This window comes from Aegilops tauschii, chromosome 3 (genome assembly GCF_002575655.3).
Source record: "Aegilops tauschii subsp. strangulata cultivar AL8/78 chromosome 3, Aet v6.0, whole genome shotgun sequence".
NCBI classification, from domain to species: domain Eukaryota; kingdom Viridiplantae; phylum Streptophyta; class Magnoliopsida; order Poales; family Poaceae; genus Aegilops; species Aegilops tauschii.
The window spans coordinates 248,663,034-248,669,072 of NC_053037.3; positions in this window are offsets into that span (position 1 = coordinate 248,663,034).

Genomic DNA, 6,039 nt, shown 5'->3' on the forward strand with positions numbered 1-6,039 from the left:
ATCCGTCAAGTGAATCTCAAATTCTTACCAGTTCTTACCAAGCAGCAGGTGGTGATCGGCAACCGTTGAGGTCAAAACTCTCAAAGCTTGGATAGAGCAATTACCAGGGAGAGTCAAACGCACGGCGTAGATATATGTGGAGCTGGGAATGCTTATAATATGGTAGCAAAAAAGGTCAGCAATAATCAATCAGAGATGCAAAGTTGAATAAACGCTCAACGACGGTACCGTGCTGGTCCTAGGCTAGACCGTGCTAGAGACGCGAGCCTAGAACACTAACAAAATCACGGCGCTGCACGTAAACAAGGGAGGAGCACACTCTAAATTTTTTTTCTCTTTTTTCACTTTTTTCGGCACTTTTTTGCCCTCTTTTTTTTGCTCCGCGATAGTTTTTTTTCGAAAAAGTCTACAAATGGCCTAAAAACTGCCTAGCTAGAATTTTCGAGACTTAGTTTTTTTTAAACTGGAACTATTTTTCTTGTACAGGTAGCACGAAAGTTCGGGAGTCCTACTCTGTCACGACTCGGAGTATGGCGTGATACGGAAATCCAAAATAGAGTAACAAAATACTGGACTCGGACTAGGACTGGGGGCGGAGATGAATCTGGTGGAACTTGGACTGGTGGCGGAGATGAATCTGGTGGAACTCGGACTGGTGGCGGATATATGTTGCAGGTGGACTCGGATTGGCGTGATGGCGGCGGATATGTGGTGGCGTATATGGACTCGGATGGGCGGTGAATATGTGGTGGTGGTATATGGCAGCGGCGATGAAGTTGGTGCGGTGGTGGTATATGGCAGCAGTGATGATGATGATGCGGTGGTGATATATGGCAGCGGCGACATGACAACCTGTGAACAGAACTCGAAACTCTAAAGGACTAGATGCTAAGACCAGCAACTTGACACGACGATGCAACCGCAAATTCAACAAAGTAAATACAGAAAAGATTATCCAAAGGCTCAGATTGGTTTGGATATGATGAACTAACCCTAATTTTTTTTGGCTTTTTCGTGGACTGTAGGTATGAAGAACAGACTCGATCTAAACTACGAAAAACTGTAAAATCTCACCGAGCAACCTAGAAATCTGATACCACTTGATAGAGGCAAAGGTGTCCCGTCTTTCGATGAGATGGTGGCTATCGTTTTGGAGGAAGTCGACTTTGACGATCCGACTACGAACGTGCGAGGACGTCGCGCCTTAGCAATCGCTAAACCAACTCCGAGAGGTTATTGACCACGCCGGAGCACGATCAACCTGACCACGAAGGTCTGTTTCCTGCAGGCAAACGAAGAACAAGCAAGAAACTAAGATTGCAATCTGGATATTGCGAATATAAGAGGAAAGCTTTATTGATCAAGGAAGGGTTCTGTGACGTCTTGGTCTGGTCGTTGAACACAAACGAAGTACACGAAGTTGCAGCTATGGCGAACTTTTAATCTAAACAAAACCCAAAGTCTAAACGATGCCCTAAGGGCTGTATATATGGAGGAAGAGGGGGGGAATTTCGTGGCCCTTGGAGGAGGGGTCCGAAACCAACCCTAACTCTTGTTTCCCCATACATACGGACTCCAAAAACAACTTATATTCAAGTATTTCGAAATTACATGGGCCTGGCCCAATAATAAGGTGACGCAGCACCTAGAATAGCCTCTGGACGAAATTTATGAAGTGGCATCTTGTATATTTCGTCCAAGGCTTCATGCACTCATTATGGTGGCTTCAAAGTCCTGAAATCATCACCGGAACTCCGTTCTTGTTTCCCTTGCGCATGCCATCAACTCCATGCTTGTTCTTGCTCCAATGTTCATCCTTCTCCAAGCTAGGCCCTTCATTTGTAAGCAAAACAAATGTATCCAATTTAGGCAGCACCATATTCTCATGAACATTAGAATCATTACCAAGAAACGAAAGTACCTGGTAATTTAATTGGCGTGTGCGAGCTCTAGTAATTGGTCCAGTACGTATAGTAGTAGGGGCTGTGGGTGTAATAATGGTATTGATGTCTTCATCATCGCGACTCACTTTAATGTTGAGATACGCCCTCATGATTATCCTTTGACTAAGGTCTACCTAGATCGCGCAGCTATGGAACACCACCATTTTATTGCACGATATTACCCTAACATTCCTATTCCTTATAACCTGGTTTTTAGCATTGAAACTCGTGATATTATTCCATTGCCTGCTCCTACTTTGTTTGATCCTGTTGCCATGGGAGGATATAGGATTATGCCCGCAGATATCATCGCCTACCGGAACGACCAGGCTGCAGCAGTGGAGGAGCCTTAGCAGTGGAATGTGTGGATGCCCGCTCCTCAGCATCCTAACTACTTTCCAGGCTACTGATCGATTACCAAGTTAGGCCAAAAGCCTAAGCTTGGGGGAGTACGTGTTTCTCACCGACATTACATTCATGTTCGCACATATCATTCCAGTTGTCGGTGTTCACACTTTTTCATTGTATCATCCATGTTAAGTTTATTTTTCTTGCTTTCTTCTTGTGTGTTTGAAAAACCTAAGAAAAACCAAAAAAAATAGTTGTAGTTAGTTTACTTTCTATGCATGCTTAGTTGTAGAACTAAAAAGAAAACCCAAAAAGATTTCCTTGTTCTTCTTTTGCTTGTTGGGAGCTTTCCCGTGTAAATAGTATTTCTCGTTTTTGCTTTTCCCTTTTATTTGCCTGTTCAAGAAAACCAAAAACTCCAAAATTATTTCAGTGTGTTTCTCTGAATTTCTTTTCTTTTTATTTGAGTCGTACCAAGGAGAAGACCACGATGAAAATGTTGAGTGGCTCTCTCATGAATAATTGTTTATCTAACAAGGAGCCCATTTTACCTTGTCTTCTCATGTTGAATAAAATGTTTGCAGATTCCAGCTTAGTCCATGGCACTCTTGCACTATTATTATTTTCACATCGTTCAGTCGTGCAAGTGAAAGGCAATAATGACGATATTCGATGAACTGGCTATAGCGATCCGATCTCAAACGGTCAAATCTCTGTGCATAAGTGTCATCCCTAGATCGGTAATGCTGACACACACACGGGACTTGAAGGATTTATAACAGAGTGCAATCACACACTTATTACATCGAATGTCTCAAAAGAGAACTTATTACAATAATATGGCTTAAGGCCGTCTAAATAAGATAACTGTGGAAGCATCGAATGTAAATGAGTCCATCAACTCCAACGGCATAGCTGAGTGCACGACAACGACCTAGTGCACCTTACTCTTCGTCTGAAAAGTCTGCAACATAATACGTTGCAGCCCGAAATGGGTCAGCACATGGAATATGCTGGCAAAATAACACTGGAGAGCATGAAACAAAGTAAATGCTAACACTACATGCATATATGGCTGGTGGAGGCTCTATGGTTAACATGCTTTTACGAAAAGCCAATTTTTTTCCTACTGCAAAGGAATATATTTTATTTAACTACAAAGTTGATTGAAAACATTGAGAATGGAAACCCCATCTCAATCCCAATTAAGCATAATTAATAACCCAACAAATTAATTTAGAGTGATGAGATCATCATAATAATTCAAGAACTAGATACTCAAGATGTCCATAACCTGGGACACGGCTAACCATGATTAGTTTGTACACTTTGCAGAGGTTTGCGCACTTTTCCCCACAAGACTCGATCTCCTCCGTTGAATTTCTCGCACTACATGGTGTTTGAGAAACGGATGACCGAGACACAGTCTTTCAGAAGCATTAACTCTTTCGACGGGTAAACCGTACCACCTACATCCCCTACATCTGCTAGTTTACCACTGAAAGAGGTCACACAACATAATCAACTATGCTAGAGCCCATAATGGCTTGTGGCTGCACACGGAAGTTTCTAGCATGAATATTCTTATGATCCCTTTGAGCCTGGGTGGCGAACCATAGGATGATAACACAGATTCCCCGGGATCTCCTTGGACAACACTAGATTCCCCAGGTGCCCACAAACAATCCACCCAGAGGTGTATTAAAGTAGCCACCTTAAATAAACCCTTAGTTCATAATGATCTCACATCTGTCATGAATCACTCAACCAAACCACGTCTATGAGCATAGCATAGCGGTAATAGCATAACGTAGAAGTAACTCCCAAGGTTTGAAATAAAGGGCAATAGGTTCTACCTCATCATCTACTTCCCAATATCCACATGTTATCAAAACCTACTCATGCAATGTTTGAGGGTTGAAACTAATGCATAAAAACTGGGTAATCAAGGATATTATCAAAGTGTTACTTGCCTTGCTAACGATCTGCAAACCCTAGAGACTCGTAGTAGCACGCTTCGCACTCCGGAAATTCTATCGCAAACAAACAATAGCATACATAAGCACTCAAACATAGATGCAAGGGCAAAACTCAAATGAGAAAGTCCAAATTGAAAATTCAACCGAAGAGCTTTGATTTGAAAAAAGAATCAATCAAATCGGAGCTACGAAACTCAAACTACGATCAAAAGAAGTTCGAATTCACATCTGCTTGAAACCAAATTTTAAATTGTCAAAATCATGTTCAAGTTGGTTAAATGGAAAGAGGGGTCCGAGAGGAAGATTTTGGCGTTGGTTTCACTGGATTTGGACGAACGGTTGAAAAGTTGCAAGCGTTTGAAGATCAGGGGCTAATCTGCGATAAAAATAATCGCGGATAGGTCCCTGGCCAAAAAATAAAATAAAATGAAAAGACTAACGAACGAACGTTCGTTATCAGAGACAAATGAACGAAGCGTTCGCGAGCAGAGAAAACCGAATGTCCTCTAAATAGAACCGATTAGAAAAACCGAGAAAACCCTAACCCTAAAAATAAAACCGATCTAGATCTAAAACCAAATGAACCGGCGAACCAGGCGGTTTCTATACTGGTCAACGGTCGGCGGTCAACGGCGGCGGCGTCGGGCGGGGCGGCGGCTCCGGCGAGGGCTGCGGGGTGCGGCGGCGTCGGGCGGGGCAGCGGCTCCGGCGAAGGCTGCGGGGTGCGGCGGCGCCGGGCGGGGTGCAGGGCGGCGGCGGCTGCAGCGGGAGGAGGCGGCGGCGCGTGCGGCGGCGGCGCGGCAGCAGCTAGCGGCGGCGGCGGCGAGCAAGTGCGGCGGCGGCGCGGCTTGGTGGAGGCGGCGGCGACTTGGAGAGGAGGGGTCCGGGTCAGCTGTATATAAAGGGGCCCCGGGGGGTCCGACTTGGGCGAGGGGGCGCTAGGCGGCGGCGATCCGGACTCCTCGCCGGAGTCCGGCGCGGACATGGGCGCGACGCGAGGCGGTGTGGCGCTGGGCCGAGGCCTGGCTCCTAGCTGGGCCGGCCGAGTTTGGCGCGCGTTTTTTTTTTAATAAATTCCGCCAAAAACAAAAATCCTAATAAAATATTTAAAAAATCTAAAAATGCCAAAAACAATTTTCACCATCTAAATAAAATATTTAGAACAGGGTGAACATTTTTTTGGCCTAAAAATGCAATTTTGAAATATGCATATTTTTCTAATTCAAATAAAATAGCAATAAAATAGCAATAAAATACCAAATAAAATATTTATTTGATTTTAATGTTTTCCCTCCAATATTCCCCTCTTATTTTGGAGAATTCATTTTATCTCCACTCATTTATTTTAATATCGGAAATATTTCGGAGAGAAAAATTATAAAAATCAAAATGATCCTCTTTTCAAATTTGAGAAAATTCAAATATGAAAATAAATGAAATCACCAACTCTCTCCGTGGGTCCTTGACTTGCTTAAGATGTCTAGGATCACAAACAAAATGCAAATAAAATATGATATGCATATGATGACCTATGTATAACATCCAAATTGAAAATTGGGATGTTACACTGGCCGTGGCAGAGAGAAACGGGTATGAACTCGACTTGTTCTGTTTGTGTAAATATGTTTAACCTAGTATCCATGATTCAACCCATTATGATTAAACATGTTTGCAATGACAATTAGAGATTATAGTTTCTCATGCCATGCATAAGTAGCTAGGAGTGGATAATGATTTATCTTGGATATCAACATTGCGTTAAAATGATT